The sequence below is a fragment of the Rhinopithecus roxellana genome, chromosome 22, assembly GCF_007565055.1.
Source record: "Rhinopithecus roxellana isolate Shanxi Qingling chromosome 22, ASM756505v1, whole genome shotgun sequence".
Classification (NCBI taxonomy): domain Eukaryota; kingdom Metazoa; phylum Chordata; class Mammalia; order Primates; family Cercopithecidae; genus Rhinopithecus; species Rhinopithecus roxellana.
In genome coordinates this window covers 4,596,045-4,619,399 of record NC_044570.1, presented here as the reverse complement: position 1 = coordinate 4,619,399, position 23,355 = coordinate 4,596,045, and positions in this window count along the sequence as shown.

Below are 23,355 nucleotides of genomic sequence, written 5' to 3'. Positions count from 1 at the left end.
TAGGCCATGCACAGGAAGCTGAAAAGCAGCACCAGAAGTGATGACACCCGACTTTCTTCTCAAGAATGTTTCCGGAAACCAGGCTTGGTTTGAGAACACGCTGCCATTCATAGTGAACAGGCCATAGATTTTTGATATGAGAAGAATCCAGTGCTTTCCAGTTTATGTTCCCAATACATTGCTGACACGTTTGCACTGTTTCTCTCAAGCACACAAGTCAGCTTTAATGACCTTTAAGGAATTGATGTTGTAAGTAACTTGCAATGTATAATGTTTGTGTGTGTGATATTTTTCAACTATTCCGGATTTGCCCCCAAAATATGATAGGCAGAATTATGTGCCAGGTATTGTTGTGACATTATTTTCTCTTATTATGGAAACCCTCCTCATTAAAACTTGTTTTCACTACATGTAGCAGTATTGCCTTCCCGGATGTAGCTACAATTTCTATGCACACCACTGGCCCTTTGGTCGACAAAGCAGCACTCCTAAAAATAATTTGTTGCATATGCTGATTTTAATTCTTTCTCCTGCTACCATTCACCTTGTTAAGGCATCTTTACAATTTGTTCCCAGTCTTTCAGGATTAATCATCATTGTAAAAGAAACCACTGTGTGATCGAATCTCAAAAACCTCCATTGATCCAAGGATTCACTTAGGTTTGTCGAGACAGCATGAGTGAAGTAAAACATGCTTTAGATGTCCGAGGGTTTTGGGGGCAATTGGCCACCCTTCTCCAGTCCAGGATTGGGAACAGCTTCCTTGGCATACCTTCACCTTTCTAGTAAAGATAATTACTAAAGTTTGGGTTCACAAACTAGAAGCATATGGAAAACAGATGCCAGGCTCTGAGACCATATACTTCACATTTTGTATGAAGGTAAACTCTCTTTCTTTTGACTATTGGAACAAAGTACCAAAAATTTATTCACTTTGGACAGCAGAAATGTATTGCCTCGTTTCTGAGGGCCATGGTCTAAAATCAAGGTGTCAGTGTTGCCATGCTCCTATGCAGGTCCTAAGGTAAGGATCTGTTCAGTTTCTCTCCCAGCTTCTGAAAGTTCCCTGGCTTATGACATTGTAATTCCAGTCTTCTTGTGTCATTTTCCCACTCTGTGCATCTCCAAATGTTCCCTTTTTCTGAGTACACTAGTGATTTTCTTAGGGACCCACCCTACTCTAAAATTACCTCATCTGAAATAAACACATCTACATGTAAACTGTCTTTCCAAATGAGGACATATTCTGTGATACTGTCACTTAGAACATCAACAAAGGAAATTTGGTGAGAATCTACTTCATCTCATAACTGAGGTGTTATTTTAAAACTATATTTTTTATTTTTTATTTTTTTATTATTATTATTATTTTTTACTTTATACCCTTTTATTTACTGTATATCCTTTCCCCCACTCAACAATATAGCTAGCAAATCACTTCCCATAAGCTCATAGAAATCTTAGTCTTTTTGCATTGTGTAACTGTATTTTTTAAAGAAAGAATTACGTTGGTGTAAGATTGCATTCCAAGTTGTGAATATCTTCATATTGTATTCAGAGAGTTCCACCTTCTGTTCACTTTAGCCACTTGAGCCCAAGAAAAGGACACTCTCAACTCTAACAGAACGTTTTTACTTTTGTTGACACAGATGACTGCTCACAGTGGGGGCCAAGTATCATCTCCAACTACTCCCAGGACGTGCTGCCATGTAAACTCCATGCACTGAATAAACGCCTCTGTAGCCCATCCAAATGCCTACTTTGTGTGGACAATGTTTGGTCAAGTCCAACAAGTGGTTTGTGTCAGCATTCATTACTGCAGGGCATATTTTTACCTTTTTAGTAAAGGTAATTACTAAAGTTTGGGTTCACAAACCAGAAGAATATGGAAAGCAGATGCCAGGCTCTGAGACCGTATGCCGCCCAATTTGTACGAATGTAAAAGTTTTCATTTATGAGGTTACTTTTGTTTTATTAGGGGAGAAATTATTTTGTTGAACAGCCGATTTTTAAACTGTGTATCATACACACCAAAAAGTTTATCGGAGTCATATCAAGGGTGATGTTACTTTATTTTGTAGTTATTTTTTCAATTACAATACTTGTGTTCTCTCCCTTATAAAACTAAGCTGATTTTGAACCCAGTTAAAGTATTCAACTCTTCCATCACAAATGCGTGGTGTGCGACTAATTTGAAGAATATTGTGTCAATTAACTGTTTGCTCTTTGTTTTTTATTTCTAAGAGAAGTATTGCTTAGTTTTGTCACATACGGGATTTATTATGCTTCATGACATAAGGCGAGAAGATGAAATAAATCACTTCTTTACTGATATTTATGATTTACATATAAAAGTAAGCTGTGTTCTCTAGTTTTTAAAATTTGATGATTGAATCAAAGATTTGATCTGCCCTTTTGAAGGAACTCCCTTAGGCTGCACAGCTTACGTTCCAGATGGCCTTTTCTCACCAGAAGTCTCTCTGTCAACTCCCTTTGCAAGCAAGTCTTCACAGCCAGTTGAATAGGTATTTAGGAACACAACTTAGGACAGCTATTTGTAGAACATTGTGAAGACAAATTGTTTTTATGTTTCACCTTTTAGTGTCCATCATTGATTTTATAAGCGAACCCCAAAGAGAGCAAGCAAGCAGCCTATATAAGAGATAACTAATTCAAAATTTATTCTGAAATGTTTCCATCTACATTCAAATAAATGCTGTGATATTAATAGAGACCATGAACTTGCAGCAATTGAGTTTTCTATGATCAAATAGTCATTCGAGAAGAATGGTGCCACTTGTTTGTGTGGTTTCTTTACTTTTGATTTTATTATTGCTGTTTATTTGTTGTTGTTGTGATGAAGTCTTGCTCTGTTGCACAAGCTGGAGTGCAACGGCAGGATCTTGGCTCACGGCCACATTTGTCTCCCGGGTTCAAGTGACTCTCCTGCCTCAGTCTCTGAAGTAGCTGGGACTACATGTTCCAACACCACGTGTGCTGAATTTTGGTATTTTCAGTAGAGACGGGATTTCACCATGTTAGCCAGAGTGGTCTCCAACTCCTGACCTCAGGTGATTTACCCACCTCTGCTTTTCCAAAGCCCTGAGAGTACATGCATGAGCCCCGGAGACTGTCCCAGGTAGTACATTTTAATGTAACAATCCAAAAATAGTTGTCAGAGTCAAGATTTGGTAGATAGATTTAAAACTAAGATATTCTGCAGTTGCGAATGAAATGTGATAGCATATACATTCACATTAATTAATCTATAAATGTAGATATGTCATAAAAATGTATAGACAGTCTACACAGCAGTACTCAAGAACCTTAGGAAACACATGCACAGTGCTTAATGTCACTTTTATGCTTCTGCCGGTGGCTAGGAATAGTGGTCCTGCTGATTATTTCCTTTCTGTCAGAGAGTAAACCATTGATATTCATAGATGAAAAAAGGTGTAATATTGAGGACTGCAGTGGTGATGGTGGAGAATGAACAGACACAAGAGACAAAGACAAACAGAGAACATGGCGGCTGCGCCTAGAGCCTCCACCTCACTTTATTTATACTCTATAAATCCCAGGTCAGCAAATTAATACAATGCAAAACAAACTTTCTGCACCCAGATGTAACCTTCTGCTTAGTTCCTTGTCTCTAAACTCTTTCTTATTTGTCTGCCTTCTTGGCACCTACTAGAGTTCATTAAAAGTGCAACTAGCTAGAGATACTGTCCTTGAGCCTTATCTATTCTTAGCATATTGTTTTCAATGGCCCCTGCATTTCCCCCTTTTTGTTTTGCCTCAATCCTAGAAAGGTAGCCCATACTTGTTATTGTGTTTTCCTTTGTTTTTGGATGCGACGGAGGGAGCATCGGATTACCATGAGAAGTAGACTCAATCCGAGCGCCCAAAGCAATATATTTCCAGAGATGGTAGAAATCCATGTTTTCATCTGTGTCTATGGGTCAAGGGCAGCAAAGCATTGACCCAGCTCTTGCAGGGTAGCTGCTCCAGACAATACATTTAGTTGTTGTCAAAATGCTTCAGAAATGTTTTGAGTGAGTTATTGGATGCCCAAACTAATATTTTTGTGGCCTATTAATAATCTTTGGATTTTGGTCCAATTTTGAGAAACATTAAATGGCACAGGTGTTATGCAAAATTGAGTGGAGTTCCAATCACATTGTAATGTTATCTGCGTACTGAGGACAGTGAGCTGATCTCCAAGCCACGTTAAGGCTTGTTCCACATTGTCCAATCCTTTAGCAAGTTGAGAGTCAATGTTCTGTTGTTGAAGCCACAACCGGTGAGATTGCTCATCCCATTGCTGTACAAATTTAGCATTTTGTATGCTTTGATGTAGCGCGAGCCCTGCCACAGCCGCAGTGGAGACAATGGCAACAGGGCTCATCACTAAGGCAATTGTAAGTCCAAGGGCACGACGGGTCCGCTGAAGGGAAGTCCAAATATAAGTCTCAAGAGGTGATGTCTCCCACAGTTGCATAAGGTTGACAGGTAGTAAAATTTCCTTACGAGTCCTGAGGATATAAATATCCCCTGTAAAACTGCAACACCAGGAATGATTGAGGCAAGACAAAACTGTACACGTATCTTTACAATTAACAATCCCCATATCATTATCCCACATTAAGTTCCCCGCTAATAATAGGTAAGGCTTTTGGACAAAGGCAATAATATATCAGGAGGTATTCCGATGTAAGTGAATATGAAAGGAGCTCCTCGGGTTAGAAAGATTAAGGGACATATTTCCCATAAAAGTACTAATAGCATCACCTGCAGCTAATAACTTCCAAAGATGACACTGTACTTGTAAAGAGTGTTTAAGATGAGGCGTAGGTGGTGACAAGCCTCTTTCATGCCATACTAAGGTCTCATTACCATCAGCGGCAATATTTTTATTTCCCCAGTGCCATTTCAAAGGTATGTGACTAAATTTTGTTTGAAAATCACCGTGCACACTCCAATTAGTTACTTGCAGCCCATTGTACTCTATTAAAATCCGGGGCTTTGTTCCCCTACAGTGCTGCCATTCCAGCACCTCAGTATTAGGGGAAACCTCTGGGATAGGACAAAAAGGTAAGGAACTAGGAATAGTCTCATAACTATATACAGTATGGTTATACTGAAAGGTTCTAGTTACAATAATAACAGTGTTAGCAGCCACATGACTATGATTATAGCGAACAGTCAAGCTTCATGTGATTTCTGGAGACAATGAGGACTAATTCCCATGCAAATCGGAAGTCCTTTCACTCCAAATTGGTGTGTGCTGTTTATTATTCCCGTTTCCCATTCTATGTTGTCATTATCCATATGGGGGACGGCAACCAAGTAGTGTCATTGGTGAAAAGCTTAATTTTCACCTCCCCCCAGGTGATTCCCTGATACAAGGGTGGAAAGGGAATATAAGTCCAATATTCATACAAAGCCTCACTAAGGCAAATAAGTCCCCCGCCGAGGCACATCTAACAAAAGAAGAGGTGCATGCTGAGTCCAGTTTTCTTTTCAACAGGGTTTCAATCGCCTTGTAGGAGACCACTCAGGTCTGCTCTCTGTAAGGACAAGAGCATAGCCCCGTCCCTGTTTTAGAACTTGCCCTTGAGCATACTTACCTTCTTCATTAGGATACCAAAACCTTAAATTGTCGGCGGGCACTATCACCAAGGAAGGTGAGGAAAGATGAGTTACAGCAGCAGAGTCCTGCAATTGTCTCCATTGATTCAAAAAATTTAAGATAGAAAGAACCTTCAGTATCTGGTTTCTGGGGGACTCATTTTCCCCTTTTTCTTTTTGCAGCTGCGTTTTTAAGGTTAAATTTGTGTGCTCAATAATCGCTTGAGCTTGATTGTTGTCCAGGATATCGGTGAGATGTTGAATATTGTATTGCTCTAAGAAAATTTGTAATTTACGAGAGACCTGGGCAAGGGAATTATCAGTTTTAAGTATAAGAGGAATGCCCATGATGGCAAAACAAGTTAAGAGATGAGTAATAACAGAATCAGCTTTTTCAGATGGCAACGGAGTTGCCCATTGAAAATGAGAGAAAGTATCAATGGTATGATGAACATATTTTCATCGTTGGAAAGAAGGGACATATGTGACATCCATTTGCCAAATGTGATTAACTTGAGTATCTCGCGGATTAACCCCAGGATGGAAAGATGGAATGCTTAAAGGAGCACAAGAAGGACAAGCTTGAATAAGAGAACGAGTTTGTTTACGAGTTAAATGAAACCATCATTGAAGGCCAGAACTATTAGTGTGATGTAGAGTATGCTCTTGTTCTGTAGCCTGCAAGTGGCCGATTAAAAGTGAATCAATCTGAGTGTTATTATTAATTAATGGTCCAGGAAGTAGAGAATGAGAATGAAGATGAGTGATGAATAAAGGAGTTTTTGAAGAGAAGAAGTAGTACAAAGGGGTAGAGTGGCCTGAGAAATATAAGAAGTAACATAAACGGCATATTGAGAATCACTAACAATGTTACAACTGGTGGTAGGGAAATCAAGTAAAACCATGCGAATAGCAAACAATTCTCTCTGTTGTATTGAGGGATATGAATAAACTGTAACTCGAGATTGATGAACACTCCAATATCCAGCTTTATTATTATTATTAGCATTAGTGAAAAAAAGTAGGACCTTGAACAGGAAATATAGATATTGGTGAGAAGGGCAATATAGAATGTTGCCTGTCAAGAGATTTAGGATATTGGGTAGAAAATTGTCTGACAAATGAGGCCCAAGCAACTTGTCAAGAATCAGAAGTGGCAAGAAGATAGGTAATCTGACTATGAGTGAATTGAGAGATAATGAAGGAAGGATCTCCTCCCCAGAGTTGTCAACAGCAATGTCGTCCTTTGATGATCAATTTAGCTAAACAGTCAATATAAGTAGTAAAGCGTTTAGATGTTTTGTTGGATAAAAAAATCCATTTTAACCACCGATTTGTTTGATGAATTATTCCTGTGGGAGAATGTAAAGTGTGAAATAAACACAAGGAAAGGGGAACGTCAGGAAGGATATAATGTAAATGGGCTTTTTGAAGCTGCTCTTCTACCAGCTGGATTTTGTGTAAAGCCAAAGGAGTTAAATGACGTGGGCTGTCTAAGTGACTGTCTTCTTCTAGAATAGAAAAAAGATGTTGTAATTGATACGTTGATATTTCTAAAACTGGACGCATCCAATTAATGTCTCCTAAAAGCTTTTGAAAGTCATTTAATGTTTTTAAATGATTACATCGAATTTGAATCTTTCAGGGTCGAATATTTTGTGCTCCTGAGGTATAACCTAAATATTGAATAGGAAAATCCACTTGAATTTTTTTTTTTTCTTTATCACAAAGACAGGGGAATTCCATGGAGAAGTATTAGGCTCTATATGACCTAAGGATAATTGTTTCTGAACTAGGTTTTCCAAGGCCTTAAGCTTTTCACGTGTTAAAGGCCACTGTTCAATTCATATAGGAACATTAGTTTTCCACGTCAAAGGAAGGGCTTGAGGCTGCTGAACAGTGGCTATATGTTTAAAGATTTTTCAAGGGGATTGTAGCCCATGCAGAACGTCATATTCTTGGCAGAATTAGATACATGAGGAATAGAAACAAAAGCTCCAAATTGTTGTCATAAATCTCGCCCCCACAAGTTAAGGGCAATAGGAGTAATATAAAACTGGACCTGGGCCGTTTGACCATCTGGGCCTCGACAACTTAAGGATTGAGAACTTTGATACACCTCAGAGGTGGAACCTAATTCGGTAAGAGAAACAGCAACAGGCTGTTTAGGCCACTGTAAAGGCCATTGGTTGGAGGCAATAATGGAAACATCAGCTTTAGTGTCGATCAAGCCCTGAAAAATTTTTCCCTCTACTTTGAGGGGAAATAACGGTTTTTGTTGAGTTACTAAGGTTTCCCAAACTATATGTTTACTCGTGCTTCCAAAACCTCCGGTTCTTTCTTGCCTCCGTGAAGTAAATTGAAAATGGGGTAGTAAAAGGAATTGTGTAATTCGTTGCCCCTCTTTTAAGGATATGGGCTTATGAGCCTGTGCCATAATTTGAATTTCCCCTTTATAATTAGAATCTATAACACCCAAATGGACTTGTAAACCCTGTAGAATGCTACTGCTGCGTCCTATAAGCAGTCCAACAGTATGTGACGGTAATGGCCCAAAAACACCTGTAGGCAATTTAACAATCCCCATTTCTGGGGTGAGTTCGATGGCCTGCAAAATGGCAACATCAGCAGCAGCACTACCAGAAGTAGCAGAGAAAAGCTGAGCTACTGAAAATTGGGAGTTAACATGGATTGACTGGCTTGCTGATGCTGGACCCCCGAACTGACTGGAAATTGCAAATGAAGAGGGCTTGTATTGTTGTTGGGGCCCCAAGCTGAAGGACCCCTTTGCAAGTTTCCTGATCCGGAGGTTAAAAGATTACCATCTTTGTCCACCTTAGAGTGACATTCATTAGTCCAGTGTCGCCCTTTGCCGCAATGACCACAGGGCTCAGTGGGAAGCTTTTTAGATCCTACTCTTGAGGAGTTGCTCTTATTAGATAGTTTACGGCACTCCTTTTTAAAATGATGGGTCTTTCCACATTGAAAACAAACTCCCTTTTTCCCCATGAGTGGCTTAGATAAAGCTCTAGCAAACAACTGTTATAGGCAGCCCCTCCCACTCCTGCACAGGCTCTAATAAAATCTTCTATTTGTAAGTTTCCAGTAGCCTTTAGAGGATGCAACAACCTCTGACATTTCTGAATATCAGTCTCAAAAGCTAGTGTGGTTACCAGGATTTTGTCTGCAGCCCCACTACCCAGTCTTTATGACAGCATCTTGGAGCCGAGCAACAAAATCAGGATAAGGTTCATTGGCACCCTGCAAAACCTTAACAAATGACAAGACAGTTTTCCCCAATGGTTTTACTTTACACCAAGCCTTTAAAAACTGTCCTTTAACTTGTGATAATGCCACGTCATCAAGTCCAGATTGAGCCGCTACGGTAGCAAACTGACCAGTACCTGTTAATTGCTCCTCTGTTGGCCCTGGAGGATTTCTACCGGCATTACGGCGAGCCTGTCCTTTGGCATCTTTCAGCCACCAACTGCGTAGCTGAAGCCACTGAGAGCAGTCCAAAACAGCCTTCTCCAAGATCTCCCAATCAAGAGGCAAAAACAAATTCTCAGAAGAGAAAGAATCTAAAAGCCCCATGACAAAAGGAGATTGAGGGCCATAATTAGCAACAGCTGCTTTCATTTCTCTAAGGAACTTAAATTGAAGGACATTATACTGCACATTCACACCTCCTTGAGGATATTGAGCATCAGGGCAAAAAGGTTGCCTAATAATGGGGAACAATTGTAGAGGATCCTCATGTTCTTGAGAATCCAATACCTCAATTACAGCTTTAGCAGTAGAAGTGGGGACAGCAAAAACCATGCCTGAATGAGGCAGCATTTCCACTGGCGGTGGCGGTGGGGGAAAACTGTCCTCCTCCTCCACCTTGGGTGCCGATGAGGGTGGATGGACCACAGAAAAAGTAAAAACAGGAGTGGGTGGAGGAGAAGGCTGAGGGGGAGATAACTGTAATTGTAAAACTTGTTGTAACAATTGAACAACCAGCTGAAGCTCCTTTTGAATTTCTGATTCTTTTTCATGAGACACATTATTACACAAAGGACCTTCTCCTCCAGTTACAGGATTATCTAAAGGAGGGGAAATGGCTATCGGAGACTTCAAAGACTCCTCATCCCCACCTTCCCCTTTTTCAGAGTCTATCTCTAAAAGCTCCAAAGCTTACATAATAGAAGCACAAAGGGCCCACAAAGGTGTCGACATTACATCACCGCGCTGGTGTGCTTGACGAAAGGTCTTAACAACCTGTTGTCACTCTTGTTTCTTTAATTGTACTTCAGTTTGATATTGAAACCAAGAGCAATGTTGTTCCACATGAGCAAACAATTTCCGCAAAGTTCTCTCTTTTGCATCAACCCCCATCAAAAGTAAAAGCCCTTGTAATAATCTTAAATATTCTGAGGCCAAGGAACTGGAATTCCCAATAATGAAAGCTTAAGAAGGTTCCCCTTAACAATCCCCGGGTTTTACCTGCTCCTAGGGGCTCCCCTTCTTGTTCCCTGCTACTCACCCGTGCGGACCCTGCTTGCTGCACCACTTATTGAGGACTGCGGTGGTGATGGTGGAGAATGAACAGACACAAGAGACAAAGACAAACAGAGAACATGGCGGCCGCGCCTAGAGCCTCCGCCTCACTTTATTTATACTCCATAAATCCCACGTCAGCAAAAATAATACAATGCAAAACAAACTTTCTGCACACAGATGTAACCTTCTGCTTAGTTCCCTGTCTCTAAGCTCCTTCTTATTCGTCTGCCTTCTTGGCGCCTACTAGAGTTCATTAAAAGTTCAACTAGAGATACTGTCCTTGACTACTGGAGTTCACTAAAAGTGCAACTAGCTAGAGATACTTTCCTTGAGCCTTATCTATTCTTAGCATATTGTTTTCAATGGCCCCTGCAGTGTAAGGCAGTTTTTAGGAGTGTTGCCAAAGAAAAGCCAGGATTACAATAACATTTGGAGTCAGCCTTTTTGAAATGTCAAAAGTGTCTATTTAAGACAAAGAAAAAAAAATCGAGCAGATCATGAATATGCACTCATATCAATGTAGGTACTTTGATCACAGCAGTTGCTTTACTTTTATTATATACTGGAATTCTCAGTAATGATTGTTTTGCAGGTGAAGAGAAGGTGGAGGAAGTGGCAGAAATTTTATAAAACTTTTGGAATTGGCCTGGGCATGGTGGTTCATGCCTGCAATCTTAGCATTTTTGGAGGCTGAGATGATACACCAAGGAGGCTGGCAATGCTCTCTTTGTTTCTACAGTAAGATCTTACTGTAAAATAGGTAATGTTCATTGAAAATCAGGTTCTACAACCTCTGCTAATGGTGAGCACTTGAACAATTTTGTTCCATTCTGAATTAACTTTAAGCAAGTCCTTCTAAGTTTTGTCTTGTGTCCTTGTGTGAAATAACTCTCATCATTTTTACCCCACTTATTTGATTTTTAACATAAAGATGTTTGTTCCAGATTGTGGTAGTTTAATATTCATTTTTAAAGTGCAGACTTGTTGTGGTGGATCACAACTATAATCCCAACACTTTGGGAGGCTGAGGTAGGTGGATCACGAGGTCTGGAGATTGACATCATGGTGTAACCCTTTCTCTACAGAAAAAAAAAAAAAAAAAAAAAAAAATGAAAATAAGGCAGGCGCGGTGGCAGGCATCTGTAGTCCCAGTTACTTGGGAGGCTGAGGCAGGACAATGGCCTGAACCCGGGATGTGGAGCTTGCAGTGAGCCAAGATCGTACCACTGCACTCCAGCCTGGGCGACAGAGTGAAATTCTGTCTCAAAAAAAAAAAAAAAAAAAAAATTAAAAAAATTAAAAAAAAAAAAGTGCTATCCATCACAGCTGTTTTTGTTCTATTTCCCCTATTGGTCGTGTCCAAACTAAGATGATTTCTTAACCTGTTATACAGCACTCATATTGAAACAAAATAAATGTCAGAGCTAAGGTTGCAGAGAAAGGCAAGACTCTTCTAGAAATCTGGGAGTAATTTCAGCAAACACGGACATTTTAATACAGTTGTTCCTGGCCTCAATGAGTATCTAATACAGAGGTTTCTGATGAAATCCTGCCAAGAGCATCAGGGTGAGTGACAGCAGGAAGACATGGCTCAGCTGTTTACAGTGGCACATTGAAAATAGCCTTTTCTCCATGCTAATGAAGGTGAGAGAGCATACTGGGTGTATATTAGTAAAGTTAAGTGCCAAACTTCACATGTGACTAATTCTTTGAAGGAGCTGGAAGGTAAGTGGAGCTTTAAGCCAGACCTCTAATGTGGGCTGCAGAGAAAACTATTGCAGGTGTGAAGGTGTGAATGAGAGCACTGGGCCACAGGTTTAGAACTGTCAGCTGATAGATACAAGATGATCATGAGGAAAGATAAGCTGGCAAAGCTTGGATCTGGTAGGTGATGTCCCTTGCAGGCTCTCTAACATAAGAGCAATGAAATGAAATTAGTCTTAAGATCAGGCTCCCCTTAGCACATATATGTTGCACGAAGTTGGTTATCTGCTTTAGTGCTCCAAAAGTGATCCGGAAGACATGTGCATACGGAGTTTTGTCCTCCGGTTATAGCTGCAAACTTCCCATATACTTCCTTTGGCGTGGACATACATACTCTCAATCTCTGTTTTGTCCATGCTGTACTTGTGATCTTTAACAATTCAATCACTTCACCACTTCCCAATTGTCAGTTCAGAGTTCCAGAAAGCACTGACTCTCCAGAGAGTACCTATCACTGGATACCACACAGATGCTTTTGTCTACTTATCTTTTTACTCCTCCACATGACATGTTTATTGTGAGAAAACTTGCATGCTGGTATCATAATATAAAAGTGAAAGCTTAGGTTTGTCGAGAAACACAGTTTTTTTTTTTTTTTTTTTTTTTTTTTTTTTTTTAGACAAGAAAGAGTAGGAATGTTTTATCTTCAACTAGGAAACTTTTCCCAAGGATGAAAATTAACAAAACTATTTATTTGAATGGAATGGAACTGTAATTTTGTAACCTTTACTCAGCACATTTTAGTTGATACGTAAGTTATTAAATGCACATTTATCTATTAGTCAAGTTCTGTAGTTAGCCTTTTTCTGTAAACTGAGCTCTCTCTATGGAAAAGCTTTGTATTCATAGCTTGACTCTAGCTGGATATATGACAGACTGTATGAAGCAAACTTCTCTACCACTGAGAATCACCCTTCCTTTAAACGATGGAGCATCATCTGTGGTTCTCCTGTCCAGCTTGGCTCTGCAGCTGCTTCTAACTGCTCCTGCTGCCATACTCGCCACCTGCTTTGTTCTGCTACCATTTCCTATCGTATATTTTATAAAACGCTTCCAAATGAAATACTGGGTGAAACCAGGAAGAGAAATGTTTTGATATAATTTTTTAAAACTCTCTCCCTATATGAGAGGCACCACACTCACCCAGCATGCTCTTTGATATCCCCATCGCTCCCCAGTTGCCGGTTTCATCCACATTCAGTCCAAGCTTCAGATAGTCATCAACTACAGAGAATATGAACACCCATAAGAGGCCACAATTTGCCTTATCAAGTCTCATCATTGCAGGAGGGGTTTTTTTGAAGCAAACACAAAAAACCTTGAAAGCAAATCACTAAGCAATGTTCAGCAATAGTGAAGACAGTAAGTAAATACATTGCCTAAGAAAAATGTCTTATTTACCCTCTGACAAAGTACAATCCTTCTTAGTATTTCTCCTGAGAGTGATAAATTCAGCTTGTGTCTTTGTTAAAAAGGAGTCGCTTAACTTCAACTAGGAGACTTTCCAAAAGGTTGAAGAATGTCAGAGAAATATTAAGTATCCCATTAGTAGAACTGTAATTTTGTATCCTCCACACACACATTGTGTTAAATCAGTTATCAAATGTAGATTTGTCTTTTCTCCAAGCTCAGGAGTTCGCCTTTTTTCTTAAAAGTGAACTCTGTCAATGGAAAGGCTTTTTATTCACGGACAGCTCGAATTTAGCTGGATGTGTGACAGACTGTATGAAGAAGAAACTCTTGTACTATCTTTTGCCTAGGGCTGGGAAACGTGATCTATTTTGGTAGAAGTTCATTAATAGCAAAAGAATGATGAGTAGTTACTAGAGTAAATCTAATGATAGGTAGAATGAAAACTAAGAAAAAGGTTAAGCCATGTTGAAAAGAATAAAGAAGTAAAGTAAATAGGAATGCATTGCAAATGCATTAGATTCTAATCTTACCTATCTAATATTGTAGCTTTAGGAAATCATTTTATTTCATTAAGAATATGATGATAAATACATAAAAATCTGTACATATAAAAATTAGTTTCCCATTTTTTTCCAGGAAAAAAATTCAAGTATAAATTGTAGAGCAGTCTCATTTTAATTATAATTAAAGTGTTGGTCATCTCATTTATAAGATTTCTAATTTACATATGTAAATCTAAGAAACATTTTTAGACAAACATTACCATTTATAAATGTAAGGTGCCTTTACTGAGAATATATATTCCTCTATGAGGGGATGTGTCCCTTCTCCCACCAACTAATGACACAGCAATACACACTCATTGAATTTTATTAGTAAGTAACACACTGCTACAAACAATAATTCTCTTCTCCGTGTCCGTGATTATGTGTACATGTGTGAGTTGGTTAGAATGCATCTGCCTTATCTCTAACACTCAAGAGCAAGTTGAACTAGGCTTGGGCTTTCGCTGAAGGTTGACCATGCCTTTGTGCATCAAGTGATCTGACATATCCTCAGATGCAAGAATTTTTGAACCCCTTCTTCAAAGGCTATGGCCGCATTTGTGGCATCCTTTGCACTTGTTACAATGTAAGGATAGTCGCCGTTCTCCCTGCATAAGCTTCACTTCTTCTATAAACACCTGCAATTCGCTAATGCCAGTCTTAGAAACCAGAATCACAAAAGGAAAGCTCTCGGGTTCTTCCACATCTGCGTAACAGATGTACTCTTTCTTCCAGTTACTTAAGTTCCGGAAGCTTTGTGAATCGTTGATACTACACGCAAACAGACAACTGTCAGAACCTCTGTAAAATGACATCCTCAGTCTTTGGAATCTCTCCTGACCTGCCATGTCCCAAACCTTCATGGTAGCAAAATGTCCATCCCTTTCAAATCTTGTTAAAAATTCCACAACTATTGCGTGGAACAGCCGAGTATCAAACGTATGAGTTGCATGTCTGTTCATAAACGAACTCCTCCCAACCGCACCGTCTCCAAAGAGAATTACTTTTAAAAATGATGAATTTCCTGCCACTGTTCATCTCAAGAACTTTAAGAACCCGGAAAAATAAAAAGGTAACATAACATTCCTTTTTACCTACTTATTCTTCTGTATGAGACTATGAATATCCGCATTTAGTTTAAATAAAACACAGTCCTAGGGATAAAATAGTAAGACTGGATGTTTACTGAACACATAGCTATGTGTGGGCTACTATACTACCCTTATACTCTAAGACAACTAAAAAGGGCTCACTCTTCTCCTTTCTCACATCACAACTGACTGTGAAGTTGGCACTTTAGCCTCAATGTGACATCAAAGCTCTTGTTATGAATAGTGAATCTATGATAAGCCCCTCTCTGCTTGTAGTAAGTCAACTACGATTGATTAGAGATGGATAAGAAATGAAAGACAGCGTGTTTCTGATACAGCAAGATTTATACTTTAGGGAGAATGTTGATGACAAATGTAGTGGAAGTTAGTGTTGAAAGAGCAGGAAACTTTAAAGTTGTATTTGGGTCAAAAAGAAGAGCCAGGTTTTTGCTGTGCATGTTGGTTCACACCTGTAATCCCAGCACTTTGGGAGGCCAAGATGGTTGGATCAAGAAGTCAGGAGTTCTAGACAAACATGAAAAACATTCTGAAACCCTGTTTCTACTAAAAACACAAAAAAATACTCAGATGTGGTGGTGTGTGATTGTAATCCCAGCTACTCAGGAAGCTGAGGCAGGAGAATCCCTTGTCCCAGGGAAGAGGAGGTTGCAGTGAGCCGAGATCGCATCCCTGTACTCCAGCTTGGGCTACACAGTGAGACTCCATCTCAAACCAACAAACAAGCAAACAAACAAAGCAGGTTTAATCTTTTCACATCGTGCCATAGTCCTTGGAGTCTTTCTTTGTTCCTGTTAACTCCTTTTTCTCTAACCTTTTCTTCATGCTTTATCTCATTAAGTTGACCTTCAGTGACTGATATCCTTTCTTCCACTTAATCGATTTGGCTATTGATTATTGTGTATGCTTCATGCCGTCTTTGTAGTGTGTGTTTTTCAGCTACGTTATGATATTTAAGTTTTTCTCTTAACTCGTTATTCCAGTTAGCAATTTCCCTAACCTTTTTCTGAAGTTCTTATGTTCCTGACATTGGATTACAACATTCTTTTTTAGCTCAGAAGAGTTTGTTATTACCCAATTTCTGAAGCCTACTTCTGCCAATTCCTCAAACTCATTCTCTATTCAAATTTGTTTTCCTGCTGGCAAGGACTTGTGGCCTTTTGGAGGAGAAGAGGTATTCCTGTTTTTGGAATTTTCAGCTATTTATGTCCTTTGTGCATTTTTTATACCTTTGATCTTTGATGTTGGTGACCTTTAATTAGGTTTTTGTTTTGTTTTCTGAAAATCCTTTTAGTAGATGTTGATACTATGCCTTTCTCTTATTAGTTTTCTTTCTATCAATCAGGTCCCTCAGTTGCAGGTGTGCTGGACTACGTTAGGGGTCCACTTGTGACAGTTTTTCCCTGAGTACCACTATCAGAGGATGCAGAAGAGCAAAGATTGCTGCCTGTTCTTTCCTCTGAAAGCTTCATCCCACAGAAGCACCTGCCAGGTGCCAGCCAGGGTACTCCTGTATGAGGTGTCTGTCGATCCCTGGGGGGAGGAGTCTCCCAGTCAAGAAGCATGGGATTCATGGACCCACTTGATGAGGCAGTCTGTTGGAGATCTTCAGCTCTCTTCAGAACCTCAGGCAGGAAGGGTTACATCTGCTGAATCTATGCAAATAGCTGCCCTTTGCCAAAGGTGCTCTGATTCAGGGAGATGGGAGTTCTATCTATAAGCCCCTAACTGGGGCTGCTGCCATTTTTCAGAGATGCCCTGACGAGGCAGGAGGAATCTATGGAGGCAGTCTGGCTACAGCAGCTTTGATGAGCTGTGGTGACTTCTTAGTGACTTTATTTACACTGTGAAGGCAAAGCCACCTACTCAAGCCTCAGCGTTGGTGGACACCCCTCTCCCCACCAATCTCAAGCATCCCAGGTTAACTTCAGACTACTAGCTGGCAGTGATAATTTCAAGGCAGTGGATTTTAGCTTGCTGGGCTCCTTGGGCATGACGTTCACTCTCCTAGACTGCTTGGCTCCCTGGCTTCACCCCCTTTTAAGGGAGTGAACGGTGCTGATTTCTAGCATTTCAGATGCCACTGGGGCATGGAAACAAACAAACAAACACAGAAACAAACAAACAAATGAAACACTCTTCAAGCTAGGTCACTATCTGCCCAAACAAAAATTTAGTTTTTATTAAAATGTACATTTTTATGTCCACTTACAATTTTTAACTTTCTACTCTTTTTATATGCCTTGCATGAAAATTTACGTTTAGCAATTTCAATTACATGTCATGATGTAACTTTTAGGCATTTTAACTTCAATGCAAAACGTGTTAAGTTTTTGTTTGTTTCTTTGTTTGCTTTTCCTGTAAATGGCAGTAACACTAAACCTTTTCCATGGGTATAAGTGAATGATATATTTACAAATTCACCTACTTAACAATTAGCACTTCCGGGAAGCTGGATTTGCTATAAGGATATTTTGAAAAATGTCTGTTTTGTTCTAGATGTCCCCAGACAATAGACAAAAATTTGGAGTTCTCTTTATGGAAGAAGACAGTTATGTTGAGAAAGCCCTCTTGGTCTCCAGTGTTTCCTCTAGCATAGTCCCATTGGTCCTTAGAGGAAATGGACAGCAGGCCGGAATTTCTCCCGTTCCAGGAAATATCCAGGAAAAGGTAGATCTTACCAGATGGGTGAATTAAGGTTGTATGTTGGATATTCCAGTTGGAATTGGCAGAGGGACTGCCAGAATGGAGCTACATGATGAAGAGAGAGCCACAGAATGAGAGAGATAGAGATTGACAGAGAGAGAGAGAGAGAGAGAGAGAGAGAGAGAGAGAGAGAGAGAGAGAGAGAGAGAGAAAGAGAGCCAGTGTTAGGAAGTGAAATACCTAATACTGGTGGTCAGAGGTAGATTCCTGAGACTTGAGGGTTCTAGAGCCCTGACCTGAGCCTTCCAGTTCCCTTCAGGTCTGTTGTCCTTCTCACAACATTCTCCTGATGGGTTGAATGAGAGAAAAAAAGATGGGGCAGGTGGCCAGAGACTCTCAGGATCCAGGAGTTACCTTAGGATAAACTGCCATTGCCCACAGCTTCCTGGGATGCAAGGGAGCTTGTGCTCCCAACATTGGTTCCAGTTTTCAGCATCAAATGTAAGCATTAAGAATAGAGGAGAGAAACCAGAAGGATGCCTTGACAGTCAACCGAGAGGTTTACTTTGAGTCAAACTGAGAGTGGTGGCTGACCAGGTGTAGTCAGAGCCACACTCTGTTAGCGAACTAAGAGTTTTTCCCAATTCAGTCTCAAAGAGTTTATCAGAGGTTTGGACTGCCTCTTTTTCTCTTTTGTTGTGGTTATCTGACAAAGAGAGTTGTGTTTCTGTTTCTGGAGTTGCAGGCATATCATTCATGTCTGCTTCTAGATTCCCTATCTTAGTGCTCCTGAAGGCAAAGGAATGTACTTCTTATTGGTAGTCAGAAGAGAAGCGATCTCCTTGAAATTCGTGAGGCTGAAAAGAGAGCTGGAAGTTAAAGTGGCACTGTTTGTTCAGGATGAAGGTGCACCTGCTCTGTCACTTTCTAGTCAGGTAGGTGCACAGCTACTAATTTTGTTCTGGTTTTTGGAGCAGTTATATACCTAGAAGTAAATTCTGTTGTCTGCAAATGTAAATCAGAGAACCTGTATGACTCTATCTGATGTATTTGCCATACACAAATGTAGGCTTACATGCATTCTAACCCCTGTGATTTTTAAAAATTATTTTATGGTAATTAATAAAGATTACTGGCACTCTCAAAAACAAGATTAAATTATTTTGTGTATTGATATTCACATTTTTTAAAGGAATTCTCTAAGCTTTATATTTTTATTTATTTATTTATTTATTTATTTATTTATTTATTTATTTATTTATTTATTTATTTATTTATTTATTTTTATTTTTATTTTTATTTTTGAAACGGAGTCTCGCTCTGTCGCCCAGGCTGGAATGCAGTGGCCAGATCTCAGCTCACTGCAAGCTCCGCCTCCTGGGCTTATGCCATTCTCCTGCCTCAGCCTCCCGAGTAGCTGGGACTACAGGCGCCCGCCAGGTCGCCCGGCTAGTTTTTTGTATTTTTTAGTAGAGACGGGGTTTCACTGTGTTAGCCAGGATGGTCTCGATCTCCTGACCTCGTGATCCGCCCGTCTCGGCCTCCCAAAGTGCTGGGATTACAGACTTGAGCCACCGCGCCCGGCCGCTTTATATTTTTAAAATTTACTTTTCTAATGTTAAAATGAATGGTATTTTATTAAAAATAAAACTGTAACATTGAATTAAAATTACTAATATTATAAATAACGAAATGGCTTAAATTATTCTCCTGAAGTTGTGGAAGTGTTGTTGTTGTTGTTGTTTTAATTATAGCAGCGTATAAAATCTACAGTAACATCTAACACAGCTCTTTATTTTCTCTCTCAAAAAGAAATTGTATTTAATATTTTTCTTTGTGAGATGTTTGCTCTTTATGAGAAAAGAATTATTTTTATACAAATAGAAGCTGTTTCATAATCGTGATTCTATTGCACCAGTGAATGCTTATTTTTCACAGAAATATAACAACTTGAGCAAGAGTGATCAGTTACTAAGAGGAGTATTGAATCTCCAGAGAAGAAAACATTCAGGGCATAGGGATTAGATTTACAGAAATATAGTTTGTTGTTTGTAATGTATGCCAGTTCAGGTAAGATATTTTCATAATTTTATATCAATGATGTTTTTATTTTTAAAAACTAAATGAGGAGCACATTTTTATCAAGTTATAAAATGAAAAGTGTCCTAAAGTACAATCAATATTCCATATACATCTACATATACACATATTAAAATGCATTGCAAATGTGTGCAAGTTTAATGTATTTCATGTATTCTCAGGTTTTTTATGCACTTGTTTCATTTTTCTGGTAATCCTTAAGAATAGGTATTGTGTCTGATTTATGTTATCTTTCTTCCTCTCTCTCTCTCTCTCTCTCTCTTTTTTTTTTTTTTTTTTTTTTTTTTCACATGGAGTGGCCAGGCCGGAGTACAGGGGCTGTATTTCGACTGAATTCAAACTCTGCCTCCTGTGTTCAAGCTGTTCCTCAGCCATGGACTCCGAAGAAGCTGGGACTGTGTATATATTCGTTCTTTTGTAGAGACTGGGTTTCACTATGTTGGTCAAGATGGTCTCGATTTTCTGACCTTGTGACCTGCACACTTTGGGCTCTCAAAGTGCTATGATTACAGACTTGAGTCACTGTGCCCAGCTGCTGTTATCGCTTAATGTTGCTCTTTGAAACGTACTGGCTTCCAGGTCATGTCTCACGCTATCTAAAGGAGAATTACTAGAACTTGGAAACGGAATCTATATCCTTAAGGGATCCCAATTATTTGTTTTTCTTGCCAGGTTTCAAAAGGACTTTCATGAGGAACTTAGCGTGTATGTATGTTTTGTTTCACTTAAATAAAGGAAAAGATAGCGATAATGTAAATAAATAATTAAATAATTCACTTAAATTTTTTGGTGATGTTAGCATAAATGAAGAAATGCAATTTTCAGTAAATCTCTCTTAGGGTAGTCTGATTTTTTTTTTTTTTTTTTTTTTTTTTTTTTTTTTTGAGAAGGAGTCTCGCTCTGTCACCCAGGCTGGAGTGCAGTGGCCAGATCTCAGCTCACTGCAAACTCCGCCTCCCGGGTTTACGCCATTCTCCTGCCTCAGCCTCCCGAGTAGCTGGGACTACAGGCGCCCACCACCTCGCCCGGCTAGTTTTTTGTATTTTTTTAGTAGAGACGGGGTTTCACCGTGTTAGCCAGGATGGTCTCGATCTCCTGACCTCGTGATCCGCCCGCCTCGGCCTCCCAAAGTGCTGGGATTACAGGCTTGAGCCACCGCGCCCGGCCTGATTTTTCTTACATCAACCTATTGCACAGTAGTACTAAAGACGTGAATATATTGTCAGAAACACACAAGAAAAATATCTGTAGTGTTTTCAGTGTTATTGATGTTGATTTTATGAATAAAAATGAGGGCAAATTTATTACAGATGCTGTTATCCAATTAGAATATCTGCAATTCAGGTGTGAGTACAACATTTCAAAATTGCTGATTTATGGATATAGTTAAAGTTTAATTACTAGTTAATATCTCAGTGATGTTGCTAAATATTAGGTCACATTTATATGAATGATCGACTGAGAAAATTGGCAGATCATTTTAAGTAACTTGTTAAATCACAAATATTTTAGTATCAAAACTAAGTTCTATGGTCTGACATTCCTGTAATGAAAATGTTATTTGTATTAATAATATTTACCTTCAAGTGGAAATAAATTTTACCCTTTACTCTTCCTCCTCTGACCATCTTTGTGCTTTGCTTTTCTCAGCCTTGTCTCACTACATCGGAGACGCTGGGATACTTTTAATAGAGGAGGAGCATATGTTATACAATCATAAATATGATGCTTATTTTACATTTAAAAGGATCAAACAAAAACTCACAAACAATTGTGTTTCACAAGCTGTAACTTGAGATTTCAGCTACTTATATACAACATATGATTGGTTTATAATATAACCTGTTAATTTTAATTAACAAGGTTCTGTATACATTGATACATCTTAAGGCATTAGGCAGTGTGTTTTAGGGGTTAGGAGTTTTTGAATTTGAGAAAACTGAGTCAACACACTTACGTACTATAATAGTACACATTGTGTACCCTTCCCTGTAAGTCTCCAAAAGTACCCAAAGATGAAACATACTAATGTTTCTGTGAAGAGAAATGAATATTGCCTTTAAGGTGAAGGGTACATGAATGTAGACTTAAATAGCTTCTCTCAATTAAGTACATATTACATCAGAAATTGAGTTACCTACCAAACTTATTATAAAAAATCTTACTTAATTGAGCTTTTTGAATTTAGATAAATTATTTTCAATCTGCCTTAATTATGATTTTGAAAACACAGTACTGAATAAATAGCCCAAGTGAGATACAAAAGCATCATAATAGACAGTAATAGACATACTAGGGACTATGTGACTTAGATTTGGAGAGTAAATAGCATCTTGCAGTAAAAAACGGTTGCTTTGTTAAGTTAAAAAAAAAAAAAAAAAGTAGCCAGTAGTTACAGATTTATTATTGGCAGAACTTGGCATTTTAGCAATTATGTGAGATATTCAGTGTGATTTGATAAACCATTAGAGAATCACTAATTAGTAACGTCTCACTGGCTATAGTATGGAAAATTTTACAATGGACCACAGTAAGGAAGTATTCAAAATTGCCTGTAGAAAAAGATGTGCGTGCTCTATGTTAGAGAAACTGGCAATGTGGAACATATGTGTTGAGAGAATTAAAAGCTCTTTAAAAGTTACAATAGGCAGGTATTGGTTCTTGGATATTTGAGGCAGTTAAGAGATGTTAACACTGTGTCCTGGGTGTGATTTGATAAGTTGAGGGAATAGTAATGCAGTTTACTGACAGAAAAAAGAGAACCTATTTGAGCGCATTGCATTTTAGAAGCATATGGGACACCAAATAAAAAATTGTAATGGGGAGTTGGATACACATGTCCAAAATTTGGACTCATCTAAAAGGATCCATGTGTTACTATAGATATACTAACGAAAAAAAGTCATAGAAAGGAATGTCCTAGAATGGAAAAATTTTTTTAAAGTGTTAATGTTAACAAGGTAGATAATATTAAGTTACCCCAAAACAATCCATAGCCTCTAAATAGTTGGTTTAATTGGTATGTAAGAAGAGGAGTTTTGTGTGTGTATGTGTGTATTTTTTGTTGTTGTTGTTTGTTTTGTTTGTTTTTTTTGAGAGAGTCTTGCTCTGTCGACCAGGCTGGAGGGCAGGAGTGCAATTTCAGCTCACTGAAATCTCCACCTCCTGGGTTCAAGCAATTCTGTGCATCAGCCTCCTGAGTAGCTGGGATTACCAGGGTCCATCACCATGGCTGGCCAGACAGAATTTGAGAAAAATGATAATTTTTTTAAAAACTGTGGTTATGGTAAAAACAGATCTTTCGCCTTCTTCTAGAATTCTTACTTGTGTCATCTGCAGTAAAATAAGGCTAACAATTGCACCACAATTAGTTGCCCAATGATGCCAGAGACACAAGGTTTTATTGTAGGATTTTAGAAACAATTCATACTATGTATCTGGAAACTCTATACATACATGCTCTCTCTCTCACACACACATGCACACACACACAATTTTCACTCAATAGACATTATAATAAACTCACTGAAAACCTGATGATAAATGAAAGTTATTGTAAATCTGTAGAACAAAAGGATTAATGGCAAGTGACAAACTTAATT